The sequence below is a fragment of the Poecile atricapillus genome, chromosome 19 (genome assembly GCF_030490865.1).
Source record: "Poecile atricapillus isolate bPoeAtr1 chromosome 19, bPoeAtr1.hap1, whole genome shotgun sequence".
NCBI classification, from domain to species: domain Eukaryota; kingdom Metazoa; phylum Chordata; class Aves; order Passeriformes; family Paridae; genus Poecile; species Poecile atricapillus.
The window spans coordinates 2,299,925-2,314,907 of NC_081267.1; the positions used below are offsets into that span (position 1 = coordinate 2,299,925).

The following is a 14,983-nucleotide window of genomic DNA, read 5'->3' on the forward strand; positions in this document are numbered from 1 at the left end:
AAGGGATAAGACAAGCTATTTACAGGGAAAACCAAAACACCACCTACTGGCTCATCCTGGCCACATATTACCTCCTGCTTGAAAAGGACACCCTGGGTTGGGTGTGGAGCCAATCCTCCCGTGCAGTTTTGTGGGGTTTTTCCTCCCTGTTGGATTCCTGCATCGCAGAGCTGCTGAAATCAGCATCTTCCACGCATTTCTGCCATGGGGATTTTTCCTCCCTGGTCTCCATCCTCAGCTCCTTGTCTGGGGGAGGAAGGACAAGGAGAGGATGGGATTTGCCTCCGTGCCAGAGGGAAGGGGAAGGAGATCCCCCCAGTGTGTCCCCGGCAGGACGGCGTCGGCAGCGGGGTTGTCCTGCAGCCGGGGGCCAGGCTGGGCTGGGAGATGGAGCAGGAGAGAGGGGGAAAGGGGCACTGACTTCCTCCTCACCTGCCTGGGTGTCCCGGGACATCTTTCTCTTCCTTGCAGCTATCTCATCCATACAGCCAAGGTTTGGGAATGAGAAATCCTGGTTTGTGAGAAGACAAGGAATGAGCAACATTCAGTTTGAAGGTCCATTTTTCCAAGTCCATCTCTAGAAGTCACCGGATATCTGGGGTGTCTTGGTTTGAAAGGAAAGGTGTTTCCTAAGGAAGGCAGAAATCTCCATTGAAATTGATAAAAATGGAAACAACCCACCCCCTCCAAATTTTTATAATCTTGATATCAAAGTGCTCTCAAATAAAAATATAGGAATAGAAATAATAGTTCTTTATTAAAGAAAGGAAAATGAAAATGCAGCAGGACAAAAACCAAGAACAACAACAACAAAAAATAAAAAAACACACAGAAACAACCCACTGACAGAGTCAGAATACAACCTTACATCCCATTGGTCAGGGTTTTGGAAGCACTCAGATTAAAAAGTGGCTGCACTCCTCCTGGAGTGACAGATGTGGTTCTGTTTAAGCAATGATCCCATAGAAGATTGTCGCTTACCTCTGAAGTTCTGGTGCTGTAGATGGCTCCGGTCTCTCCTCTGGGAATCCAGTGGAGAAAGATTCCCTGTGGTGCTCTGATTCTCAGATTATATCCAGTCAGGAATGCTTGGCTCCTCCCCTGGGTGGAGCATCTCACAATGGGATGATGTCATTTTATCAGTCCTGCAGTGAGACTCAATGGCCCATTAACAGAAGATATCCCCCTGGAGGGAGGATGGGTGGTGGAAGAGATAAAGAACACTGCCCCACCTGGTTTTAACAGCTGGCCCATTAACAGAAGACATCCCCCAGGGATGAGGGATGGGCGATGAAAGAGATAAAGAAAACTGCCCCAGCAAGTTTTAACAGATGGTGATAGAATAAGTAAGTTTGGCTATATCTTGCATTGCAACCCAAGACATGGGGTCCATACAAACTTCCCAAATGCCAAGATTCGGCCCTGAAAATGCCTCCCAGGAGTTCCCCCTCTCTGGTCTCTCCCCTTTGGTGTTCAGGGGTTCCTCTCTGTCCCAGCTGCTGGGGGTCAGGTTTGTACTGGGGGGTTTCCTCTCTACTCGGTCCCTGACCTCTTCAGGCTGCTTAGAGTGCCCAGAGTCCAAAAAGTTTCACCTGTTTCCATCTCCCCACTTAGGGATGCTGGGTCTCCCAGGGTCACTTCTCCCCTTATTCCCTTCTTGGGTCTGCAGGGGGTCCAAGGAGTCCCCCCCTGCCCCTCTCCAGGCAATTGAGGGTCCCGTGAATTGTGGCGTTCCCCCTCTCTGGGCTCCCCACTTTGGGGTCCTGGGGGACACAGGGCTCTGCTCCTCCAGGCTGCCTCTGCCAGCAGCTGCTACTGGGACCCCCGATATCCCCCCAAAAGGCATTTTCCAGTCAGTCTTGCAGTTCTTCATTCTCCAAACATCCCCCCCCATAAAACCCAACCCAGGAACCCCCCAGGATATCTGGGCCAAGCTCCCCCTCCCCGATCACCAGTGGGATGGGGGGGTGATGATCCCACGGATGGGGGGGCTGTGAATTCAGGGAATGCTCAACTGGGATATACTGAGCCTGAGATCATACTGGGATAACAAGCACTTGACTGGGATTACTGGGAGTGTCTGGGAATGGCTATGGACATGCTTAGGGAAACTGGGATATACTGGGAATGTCTGTGACCATCCTGGGGATGACTGGGAACACATTGAGAACAATGGGAACTGTGCTGGGGAAAACTGGGAACAACTGGGATTGACTGGGTCTGCACTGGGGACAACTGGGCATGACTGGGACCATGCTGGGAGCAGCTGGGATAATCTGGGGAGTGACTGGGACTATACTGGGGGCAACTAGGATCACACTGGGAGGGACGGTGAGCACCTGGACCATCCTGAGGGCAACTGGCATCCTACTGGGATCACAGTGGGAGCAGCTGGGCCATGCAGGGGAAGACTGGGACCATACTGGCAGCAACTGGGACTGCACTCAGGGTGACTGGGAGTGGCTGGGAGCAACTGGGATCAGCCTCGAAACACCTGAGGAGTGACTGAGAGAAACTGGGAAAGACTGGGAGAGAGTGAAACCACAGTGCAGGTAAATGGGAGCAACTGGAACCACACTGGATAATCCTGGGAGCAGCTGTGCCCATGCTGGGGTCATACTGGGATCCTACTGGCACTAGCTGGGATCATACTGGGAGTGAATGGAAAGGTGCTGGCTGGGACTGGAACCATGCTGGAGGTGACTGGGAGCAACTGGGCCCACCCTGGGAGTGACAGGGAGTCACTCTGGCCATGACTGAAATCATGCTGAGAGGATCTGGGAGTGACTGGAACCATACTAGGGGTGACTGAGTGCAACAGCTCATACTGGGAGTGACTGGGACTGTAGAGGGAGTGACTGGGATCATCCTGAAAGTGTTTTTCTGTAGATCTTACGTGTTTCTGGTCTCTTTTTATTCCCCTTCTTATGCAATCTGCCTGGATTAATTTTGGATATCTTAATGTTACCCAAAATCTTAAGGGTTAATGGTTTTTAGGTTAAATGAGCTAAGTTTGCAAAGTTAATGCTATGGTAAGCGTTTTATGTTCAATTGGATGCTGTATTAAACCCTTTCCCAAAATTCCTTGATTGTCTATATTTTGCCAGGTAAATTTTGTGTCATTTTGACCTCTTAGCTCAGTTGGTCAGAGCATGGTGCCAGTATCACTGAGGCTGTGGGTTCAATCCTTGTGGGGCCATTCACTTAAGAGCTGGACTTGATGGTCCTTGTGGGTCCCTTCCTGCCAAGAATATTCTTTGCATCTGTCCATGTTGAGAAGATCTGGTGGGTGTTTCTCCTGTGCATCAAACTCAAGCACAGGAACCTTTGGTTACCACCAGCATTGAAGTGTTCTGAGGTATTACAGACCTGCAGGCTCCCAGTGACCTCTTGTTTCAATAAGGCCCCACAGTGTCCCACTGGTTCCTTCGTTCCATGGGCCCAAGAGTGCCACAATGATCCCCTTGGTTCCACAACTTCCCACAGTGTTGCACTGGCCCCTTGGTTCCATAAGGATCTGGAGTGTCACACAGGTTTATGGCATTTGTCCTTGCTGCCCCTCACATCCCACTGCCCCACAAAGAGCCCCGAGCCACCCGTGAGGGACAGGCCCTGCTGTGCCAGGCCTGGGCTCAGGGCTTGGCCTTTCTGCTTCCTCCAACCCAGCCAGGGCTTGCTCAGCATTGCAGTTCCCTGCTCAGAGCCTTTGGCTCCCGGCAATCCTGGCCTCCAGGATCTGCTCTCACCATTCCCTGGGGAGTCTTTGGCAGTCCCTGCCCTCAGTGGGGCCGATTGAAGCTCCAAGGGACTTGGAGTTTTGCTTCTGACTCCTTGAGCAGCTTCTTCAGCCTGAAGGAGGGACAAAGGAAGATCAGAGAAAGGAGAATGAAGCACGAGGTCAAGCACTCCCTGAATTCACAGCCTCCACCCATGGGATCATCACCCCCATCCCACAGGTAACCGGGGAGGGGGAGCTTGGCCCAGATATCCTGAGGGGTCCTTCTTGGGTTGTGTTTTTTTTGAGGAAATGTTTGGACGATGAAGAACTCCAAAGCTGAATGGAAAATGCCCCTTGGAGGGATACTGGGGTGTCTCAGCATCCCTAAGTGAGGAGATGGAAATGGGGTGAACTTTTTTGATTCCTGGCACTCACAGCAGCCTGAAGAGCTCAGGGACCAAATAGACAGGAGACCTGCAGTACAAGCGTGACCCCCAGCAGCTGGGACAGAGAGGAACCCCTGAAGACCAAAGGAGGGAGAGCAGAGATGGGGAATTCCTGGAAGGCATTTTCAGGGCTGAATCTTGGTGTTTGGGAAGTTTGTATGGACCCCATGTCTTGTGTTGCAATGCAAGATGTAACCAAAAGTGTGTATTCTATCACCATTTGTTAAAACCTGGTAGAGCAGTTTTCTTTATGTCTTTCATCATCCATCCCTCACAACTGGGGGATGACTTCTGTTAATGGGCCAGCTATTAAAACCGGGTGGGGCAGTGTTCTTTATCTCTTCCATCACCCATCCTCCCTCCAGGGGGATATCTTCTGTTAATGGGCCATTGAGTCTCACTGCAGGACTGATAAAATGACATCATCCCATTGTGAGATGCTCCACCCAGGGGGAGGAGCCAAGCATTCCTGACTGGATATAATCTGAGAGTCAGAACACCACAGGCAGTCTTTCTCCACTGGATTCCCAGAGGAGAGACCGGAGCCATCTACAGCACCAGAACTTCAGAGGTAAGCTACACCCTTCTATGGGATCATTGCTTAAACAGAACCACATCAGTCACTCCAGGAAGACTGCAGCCATCATTTAATCAGACTGCTACCAATACCCTTACCAATGGGGTGTAAGGTTCTGACTCTGTTGGTGGGTTGTTTTTTTCTTGTTGGTTTTTTTTTTTTGTATTGCTGCATTTTCATTTTCCTTCTTTAGTAAAGAACTTATATTCCTTTTCCCATATCGTTACCTGAGAGCACTTTGGTTTCAAGATTATAATAATTCGGAGGGCATGGGATGCTTACATTTTTATCAATTTCAGTGGAGATTTCTGCCTTCCTTAGCAAACTCCTTTAAACCAAGACACCTCAGATGCCCTGGTGACTTCTATAGATGGGCTTGGTAAGAGTGACCATCAAAGTCATTGTGCTCATTCCTTGTTTTCTCTCAAACCAGGATTTCCCAATCCCAAACCTTGGCCAGATGGAGAAGGAGGCTGTGAGGAAGAGGAAGATCTCCCAGGACACCAAGGCAGGTGAGGAGAAATTCAGTGCCCCTTTCCCCCTTTCTACTGCTCCATCTCCCAGCCCAGCATGGCCCCCGGCTGCAGGACAACCGCGCTGCCGATGCCATCCTGCCGGGGACGCACTGGGGAGATCTCCTTCCCCTTCCCTCTGGCACGGAGGCAAATCCCATCCTCTCCTTGTCCTTCCTCCCCCAGACAAGGAGCTGAGGATGGAGACCAGGGAAGACAAATCCCCACAGCAGAACCTCATGGAAGAGGCCGTTTTGAGCAGCTCCACAGCGCAGGAATCCAACAGGGAGGAAAAGCTTCAGAGATCCCGCAGGAGGAGGGGCTCCAAACCCATCCCAGGGTGCTCTGAGGAGGAAAGACCCACCCTGTGCCGGGAAGGTGGCCAGAGATCCAGCCAGGGCTCTGAGCTGTTGGTCCATGAGCAGCTTCAGGACAGGGAGAAGCCCTACAAGTGCTTGGAGTGTGGGAAGAGCTGCAGCCAGAGCAACAGCCTGATCTGCCACCAGATGATCCACACTGGGGAATGGCCCTACGAGTGTGGGGAATGTGGGAAGGGCTTCAGCTGCAGCTCCAAACTCATCATCCACCGGCGCATTCACACTGGGGAGAGGCCCTACGAGTGTCCCGAGTGTGGGAAGAGGTTTCAGGCCAGCTCAAATCTCCTGCACCAGCGGATTCACACGGATGAGAGGCCCTTCCGCTGCCCTGACTGTGGGGAGGGCTTCAAGCAAAACTCCACCCTCATCACCCACCGGCGCATCCACACTGGGGAGAGGCCCTACAAGTGTACCCAGTGTGGGAAGAGCTTCACCCAGCCCTCTAACTTGACCCGACACCAACGGAGGCACCACTAAGGGAAGCCTTGGAAATGCCCCAAAGTACAGGAAGAGCTTTGTCCACTGCTCCAGCTTCATTCCCCCTTGGAGAATCCACATTGGGAAGAGACCTGGTGATCCATTTTCCCTGTGATCCATGCTGGGAAGACACCTGTACCTTTCCCTGCCCATGGCAATGACATGATGTGAGATCAAAGAACATGAGAGTCTGACCATGTCCCTGTCATTATATTCAATCCCATCTCAGGTCAGTGCCAGGGGCAGGAAAAGGACTCCCTCTCTGTCACCAGAGGAGAAGGGTGTCCTTTCCAGGCAGGAGGAAATACTTGGCTAGGAAGAAACAGTCAGTGGTGGTTTAGTTTACCCTGTAAATAGTTCTTCTTACCTATTTTGTTACCAAAATTATTTCTGTTCCTGTTTGTTCCTTATCCCGTTGCTGTTATCAATAAATTGTCCTTAGCCCAGCCCAGGATCTTTGCCTTTTCTGTTTTCCATGGGAGGTGGGAGGGAAGCGAGCGGCAGCACGGTTTCAGCAGGCGCAGGAAATTGAGGAATCCCATTCCTGAAGCCCAGCCCGTGGAAACCGAGCATCCCAGCTGGTGCCAGGCCTGGTTGTCGTGGCAGCAGCCTTGGGAGCGGGTCCCTGGCTGGGGACTGTGGGAACCTCTTCCCTCTGGTGCCCAGGGACAGGAGCGGAGGGAGCGGCTGGAGCTGAGGCGGGCAGGTTTAGGCTGGATGTGAGGAAAAGGTTTTTCCCCCAAGGCTGCTGGGGCACTGAACAGGCTCCCCAGGGAAGGCTCCCAGCTCCAGGGCTGGCTGAGCTCCAGCAGCGTTTGGGCAGCGCTGCCAGGCCCAGGCTGGGATTGTTGGGGTGTCCTGTGCAGGGCCAGCAGTTGGACTGGAGGATCCCCATGGCTCCCTCCCAACTCAGCCAATTCTGTGGCTCTGTGATCCCATGAGCCCGGGGATGGGACTGCAAATGGTTTCCATGGCAATGGGCTCTGGCTCCAGGCCTGAGACAGGCACAGACAGGGGCTCCATGGAGACCTCCCAGGGGTTTCTGGGGATGCTGAAGAGCGGTGTGGTCAGATGCAGTCACAGCAATTCCATGGTGACATCCCAGAGGACCTTGGGCTGCAAAGGCACTGCTCTGTCACAGGCACCCAGGGACCCCATGGTGACATCCCAGGAGTCCCCAGGCTGCCAAAGAGCCGGGATGTCACAGACACTGCCAGGGCTTCCTGTCATGTGCAGAGTGGGAGCTTCTGGCAAAAGCTTTATTTCTTTATTGGAGAAACTCCTGTTGAGTCATGAGGTGGAGAAATTACACCAAACAGCCACCATGGATCCTCAAACTCCTCCAGGTCACCTAGACTTTTAAATTCTTTGTAAGAGAGGAGACTGGGAGCAGCTGGATTCAATCCCAGCCCAAGTTTGTCAGACGTTTATGTGTAAATATTGGACAGGTAGAATTGAACCGTAATGCAATTTGTCCCACATGATTAACAACGGAATATCAGATATATTTATATAAATACAACTGTGACTGATTCTGAACATGATTTATTTACACCACAGAGTAAATAAAGAAAAAGAGTTACTTACTCCACAGTATAGGAGCTATAACAATTATTAGACTATAGTGCTCTAGGAAGCAATTTTGAAGTAAACAGGGCCTTGCTGGAGTTGTTTGAGCCCATTCCAGGCACAGCCTCCTGCTCCAGCAGGAACTGCCTTTCCTGTGCCATGGCCAGGGCAGATCCTGCTGCAGGAAAAGCCCCAGGCCAGCCCCAACCCAGGGAAGGGCTCGGGCACAAGTGCAGAGTGCCGTGCTGGGAGCTGTGCCAGGGACAGCCTGAGGCACCAAAGGCACCTTGGCAGCAGCAGCTGCTTCCAGGCCATGGCCAGAAGGCTCCCTTGGCACCCCGGCCTGGTGGCCAGCACTGCAGAGCTGCTGCTTCAGGGCTCATTTCTGGCTGGGCTCTGAAAAGCCACTGCTGCTCCAGGAGCCTGACTGGGAAGCAATTGGCCCCAGTACCCTGGGGACACGATAATAATGAAACAACTCTTCATGCCAGCAGAGACCAGGCAGGGGCAGAGGAAAGGGGAGAGCCAGGCCCAGGGGACATGGCTGCAGTGGTGATGGCTGTGAGGTCACTGCCACTGCAGCAGCCTGGCTGGCCCTCAGCAGACATTCTGGCCAGGAACACTGTGAGGTCACCCAGGACATCAGCACAACAGCAATTCCATCCTTGGGGACGGGAGGGGCTTTCACTGTGTCAGGTTGCACAGAGCTCCTGCTCTTGGAGCATTCTTGGGATGGAGCATCGACTTGTCTGGAAAAGCAGTTGCAGTTTTGTGCCACTCTCATAAAATACCTGATTAAAATTTTTCCTCCTTCTAAAAAATATAAATTAACTCTTGATCACTTTAAAGATATTCATCCCTGTCACTGCAAGATTTGGGAGAAAATAACTTTGACCAGTGCTTCCATTTTCACACACCATGGAGAGGACCCAAAAATCTCCCAGGATGGGGTTTGGAGGCCCCATCACATAAGCAGCAGGTAGAGGCTGAGGGCTCTGGGCTGTGCAGCTGCAAGGCCCTGCCAGAGGCAACTTGTGCAGTCCTTTGGCCATGGCTGCTGGCCCTGGGCCTGAGGCCAGCAGGGGACAAGTGACCCTGGCAGCCCTGGGGCCTCATTGCCTCCTTGTCCCTGCTCAGCAGCCTGGCAGGGGCCGCCCCATGGTGCTGCCCTTGGCATTGCACATCCCCACATGCCAGTGCCCCGGGAAGAGCCCTGAGCAATGAGGGAGGGACAGCATCTGCCTTGCCAGGGGCTGGGGCTCAGCCCTTGGCCCTTGGCATTCCTGAAACACATCCAGCTTTGCTCAGCACCACAGACACCTTTCCCTTGCTTGTCCCCAGCTGGCATCAGGGCCTCCAGTCTTCTGCTCTACCTGGAACCTGGGGACGCTTTCTCACTCGTGTCTCTCATTTCAACTACAAGAAACTTCAGTGTTTCTGCCTGTGTTTGAGTTCTTGAGAAGTTTCTGGAGCACACTCTTGAGGGACTGAGTGTGATGCAAAGAGCCCCAAAGGCCCGAGAGGGTGATGAAAGTGCTGGTGCTGTGTCTGTGCTGCTGAGCTGGGCCGGGCTCCTGGCCTAGAGGCAGCTCCTGGCAAGGGCAGCGCTGCAGAGAGACAGCTCTGGCCAGGAGCAGCTCCTGAGCACAGCCCAGCAGGGCTGGGGCCCTGCCAGGGCAGCTCAGGGACACGAGCAGGCCCAGACAGAGCTCCCAGGGGCTCAGCACTGGCAGGGGCTGTGGGATGTGCCAGAGGGGGCTGTGTCACAGCAGCACCTCTGTGGCTGTGTCCTGGAGCCCCAGAGCAGCTGTGATGTCAGAAAGGGGCTGTGTGACAGCTCCGAGTGGGTTGTGTGAGGTCACAGATGGGGCTGTGACATCACAGAGTTTGTTGTGTGAGGTCACTGAGCAGCTATGGCATCATAGAGGGGACTGTGTGACATCAGAAATCAGGGTGTGATGTCACAGTGTGGGCTGGGTGATATCACTTTGTGGGCTGTGACATCACAGAGAGGACTATGACATCAGAGGTTGAATGCATGACATCACAGAGTGAGTTGTGACAACACAGAGTTTCTGTATGACACCACAGAGCCACCACAGGGTGGGCTGTGACATTACTGAGTGGGCTGTGAGGTCACAGAGCAGACACCACAATCCCAGAGGGCAGCTCTGTGACATCAGACAGCAGATTGTGACATCACAGAGCAGCTGTGTGACATCAGAGAGAAGAGTGTGTGATGTCAGAGAGAAGGCTGTGACATCAGAGAGTAGGTTCTGTTATCTCAGAGGGGCTGGGACATCACAGTCCAGACTGGGACATCACAGAATGGCTGTGGGACATCCCAAGGTCTGTGGGGCATGGGACAGGGGGACAGGGAACCCCTGACAGCCTCCCTGTGTCCCCCAGGGCCAGAGCCTGGGCCAGGGCTCCTTCACCCTGTCACCAACGAGGGCTTGAGAGCGCTTAAAAAATCCCCAGCAAGGGAGCAGCAAAAACCAGATTTAATATTAAGCACCAGCAGCACAAAGTTCCTTGGCAAGAGTCACTCTGCTCCTGACTGGACACTTCAGGCACAGCAAGGAAACAAAGCAACAACAAAACCAAACAAAATCCAGGCAATCCAACCAGAAATGAACCCAGAACCATCCGTGTATGTGTGTGTGTGTGTGTGTGTGTGTGTTTGAGCTTAACAGAGCTCAAACTTAACAGGACTTCACTTATACCTTAATTTATACCTCAAACATCACAATTTAGCAAAATCACTTAAGAGTATTTAAGCTAACTTATAACATATGACTTCAGGATTTAAGAGTGGAATAACACTTAACAATATTCAACTCAGCTTATTTTTGGAGTCAGAGGCACCGAGAGTGTGCCCTTATCTCTGATGCCTGGCTCTGACATCCAAGAAAACACTGAATTTCATATAACACCGTGAAAACAACTGTTAAATAGAAAAACCAGGAGTGTAAGTGTGTAGATTAAAGAGATTTCTTATGTCACTGCATGAAAAAGTTAAAGTTTGGAGTTTAAACTAGTTTAGGAAATAGAGGACAAGATGGAGGATTCAGGGTGTTGTCTCTTGTCCTTCTTTCTTCTTCATCTTCTTCTTCTAGAGGTTTTTGGGTAGTAGTAGGTGACTGGATAATGAATGCTGCAGTGCAGTGGGTCATTGGGTCACTAAGAAAAAATATTTCCTTGGCATTTGTTAATTGGGTAAATGAACATATAAAAAAACATTGAAGAAGATCTTTTTTAGTAATTTTGCACCTTTCTATCTTAGTGCACATAGCTGCTTGTAGCTCCTTGTACCCTGTATACATGTAATGGAGATAAAAGAAAAATAAACAACCAAGTCCAAACAAGAGAAAACTGCCTCTCTCTCGTCAATCTTCAGTCCAAGGGGGAAAAGGAACCCAACCACAAGTGTCCCATCAGGACACCAGGGCCACACTGCACCACTGCAGACGGGAGCAAACCCTCATGGACTGCGTGCCTTACAAATCTGCTAAACCCATGTCACACACATCCCTGAATTTAGACATTTAAAATATGTACATTTATTCACAGATACCCTTTCATCAGCAATATGTGCTATAAAACACACAAGAGAAAAGGGTTGGGATGCCATTGCACACTGGCAGTCAGCCTTTGCTGTTTTGAGAATCCCTCATAGCATCAAAACAACACACATCTCACAGAAAACAAAACATTTCCTACAGCCCTGGAGTGTAACACACCACACTGGCGTTCCTCAAATAACAATAAAACCAATGTGGAAAGAGCACATGGCACTTTAACAGGAATTACTGAAAAACAAGAGGGAGGAATGTGTGGTGGGACCCCAGAAAGCAAAGTAGCTAAGGCTGTTCATGCAATAAATCATTCAGCAGTATCAGAAGATTCCCAAACCCAGGCTCGCTTGAACTCTGCAATTCTAACACAAGTGAAAGACTTAGCAATGTGAGCTCTAACAAAAATTACCAACTTGTCTGTGCCAACCCAAAGCTATTCAAGTAGAAGACAAAACCCCCATGAGCTATATATGCAGTGAAGCAAGGGGTCAATTAATGCTACAACTGGCACGAGATAATGCAAACCAAGACTGTAGAAAAATTATAGCTGCATTACCTCAAGAGAATCCATCCCTGGAGGAGATGATTACAGCATGTGCTAAGGTTGGGACTGGATCTCATCACATGGATATGCTAGCCAATTCTATTACAGCTGCTGTTAAACTCACACCCCATTGCTACAAGTGTGGACAACAAGGCCACAGGAAAATAAACTGTCCACACCAGCCCATTCCACAGGGGACAGCTCAGGGACAAAGAAGTGATAATGCAAGCTGCAACCAATGTGAAAGAGTCAAACATACAGCCAAAGACCACAAACAACACCCTCCTGACAGTACCTCTACAGATGTGACGGAGCAGATTAAAGAGTAACCAGAACAACTTATTCAACATGAAAATCAGACTCTTGAAAAGATAGTTAATTTAAAAACTGTTTGTTTACAAATTGTTTTTCTGCTAAGTTGGGTTTTTCTCATGGTTCTAAATGTTGAATGTTTTTTGTTTCTTGTTTATAGAGTTCAGGATAATCTCAGTTCAAAATAATTTCTTGTTTTTTAATGTTAAGTTGTAACTTTTAACTATAAGTAGATAACCTGTGGCTTGTTAGCTTAAAGGATCGTGATCCTGTCTGCCAGCTCCTGGAAGGGAGTGTTGCAAACTCAATTTAGTACACAACGCATATTGCTTGCTGAAGAGAATTAAGTGTGTCAAGTTAACTAGAAAACTTCACTCAAATTAAACCCATGGTGTCCCTGTTATCATGTCTGCAAAGGGCCCTTGCAGATAACAGCGAGCATTTTCTATTTTTTAATTTAACCAAAAAGGGTGAATTGTCAGAGTATGGTCACAGTAGAGCTGGTCAGGACTGGACAAGGTAAATCTAGACATAACACAAATCTAATTTAGCAGTAAATCTACTTTAGCCATAACACAAATCTAATTTAGCAGGAAATTCTCTTTAGCCATAGATTTTAGCACAAATTTAATTTAGTGAGCCTAATTCATGTCTGAACCACTGCACACCACTGGCCAGGATGCAAGGCAGGGAGGGAAGTATCAGCCAATGGCTGTCTAGCCTGGGAAATCCGAATTTGGTATTCAAGTGAGTTCTGAATAATAAACGAGGCTGTTTTGTCTAATGAGCAACTGGAGCATGAATCGTGGATTTTGTCTCCTCACTCACGACCAGCAGGTTACAGATACACCTTGGGCAGTACAAGAGCCTGGCAAGGGCTACACCCAAGATGGAGCAAAAGTGGTCACAAAAATGGACAAGTGATCACAAAGTCCCACATTTTTAGAAGTTTAGGTCCATCTGCATATTTGGGTTCATTGTCCAATTACAGCTTCAGATGATGAAGTCCCATCCTTCTTGTTTTCTTTCTTCAGTCCACCCTTCTTCATGCTTTTGGGCCTGGAACTTGTAACAATTGTCCTTGGTATCAAGATAGAAAAGGAATTGTTTTGTCTACCTACTCTGTGAAGAGAGCTCACTAATACTTAATATGGAGTTCAAAACTACAAACGTAGGCAGCACAGAATATGAAAAATATGAAAGCTAAAACTTAAGGCAACACACCCTGAAGGGCTGTGAAACTAAATAATTTTGGAGAGGGACTGAGTAAGATTCAGTGGCATAGAGTGGTTTTGAGGAGACAGATAGAAGCCTCTCGGCTCTTTGAGTGCCAAGAAATGGAGACAATTACACCAAATAACCCCACAACCCCCAAATCCTCCGAAGTATCTCCCAGATTCCCTTGAAGCACTAGTAAAATGTGAGGTTTTAGATGCCTTTGATGAATTTGTTGATTTTTACCACCATTTGTTGGATTTAAAGGGATGAGAATGAATCAAAAGATAATTGAAACCAAAATAAAATGATCTCCAGCCCAGTGTGTCCCCAACACAGATCACTGGGAACGTGGGTCATCAGGGCTCAGACCAACGTGGGTCCTCCCATGGGGGATGGAGCTGGAGCAGTGCACAAAGCTCTTCCTGCACTTGGGGCACTCGCAGGGCTTCCCTTACCGGTGCCTCTGTTGGTGTTGGGTCAAGTGAGAGCTCCTGGAGAAGCTCTTCCCACACTGGGGACACTCGTAGGGCCTCTCCCCAGTGTGGATGCGCTGGTGACTCATGAGGTGGGAGTTTTGCTTGAAGCCCTCCCCACAGTCGGGGCAGCGGAAGGGCCTCTCATCCGTGTGAATCCGCTGGTGCAGGAGGAGATTGGAGCTCCTCTGAAACCTCTTCCCACACTGAGGACACTCGTAGGGCCTCTCCCCAGTGTGGATCATCTGGTGGATGGTAAATTGGCTCCTCTGGCTGAAGGTCATCCCACACTCCCGACACTCATAGGGCCGTTCCCCAGTGTGGATCCTCTGGTGGCAGATCAGGCTGGAGCTCCGGCTGAAGCTCTTCCCACACTCAGGACACTCGTAGGGCCTCTCCCCAGTGTGGATGCGCCGGTGGGTGATGAGGGTGGAGTTTCGCTTGAAGCCCTCCCCACAGTCGGGGCAGCGGAAGGGCCTCTCATCCGTGTGAATCCGCTGGTGCACGAGGAGATGGGAGCTGCTCTGAAACCTCTTCCCACACTCACCACACCCGTAGGGCCTCTCCCCAGTGTGGATGCGCCGGTGACGGATGAGGTTGGAGCTGCAGCTGAAGCTCTTCCCACATTCCCCACACTCGTAGGGCCATTCCCCAGTGTGGATCATCTGGTGGCAGATCAGGCGGTTGCTCTTGCTGAAGCTCTTCCCACACTCCAAGCACTTGTAGGGCTTCTCCCCCTCCTGAAGCTGCTCATGGACCACCAGCTCAGAGCCCCGGCTGGATCTCTGGCCGCCTTCCTGGCACAGGGTGGGTCTTTCCTCCTCAGAGCACCCTGGGATGGGTTTGGAGCCCCTCCTCCTGCGGGATCTCTGGGGATTTTCCTCCCCATTGGATTCCTGTGCTGTGGAGCTGCTCAAAACGGCCTCTTCCATGAGGTTCTGCTGTGAGGATTTGTCCTCCCTGGTCTCCATCCTCAGCTCCTTGTCTGGAGGAGGAAGGACAAGGAGAGGATGGGATTTGCCTCCGTGCCAGAGGGAAGGGGAAGGAGATCCCCCCAGTGCGTCCCCGGCAGGACGGCGTCGGCAGCGGGGTTGTCCTGCAGCTGGGGGCCATGCTGGGCTGGGAGATGGAGCAGGAGAGAGGGGGAAAGGATCACTGACTTCCTCCTCACCTGCCTGGGTG

General features: G+C 50.7%; 1 pseudogene; it reads right to left on the reverse strand.

The window, feature by feature from the left end:
• LOC131586321 (zinc finger protein 208-like) overlaps positions 1-14,983 on the reverse strand; it is a 539,124-nt pseudogene that overhangs the window by 388,567 nt on the left and 135,574 nt on the right.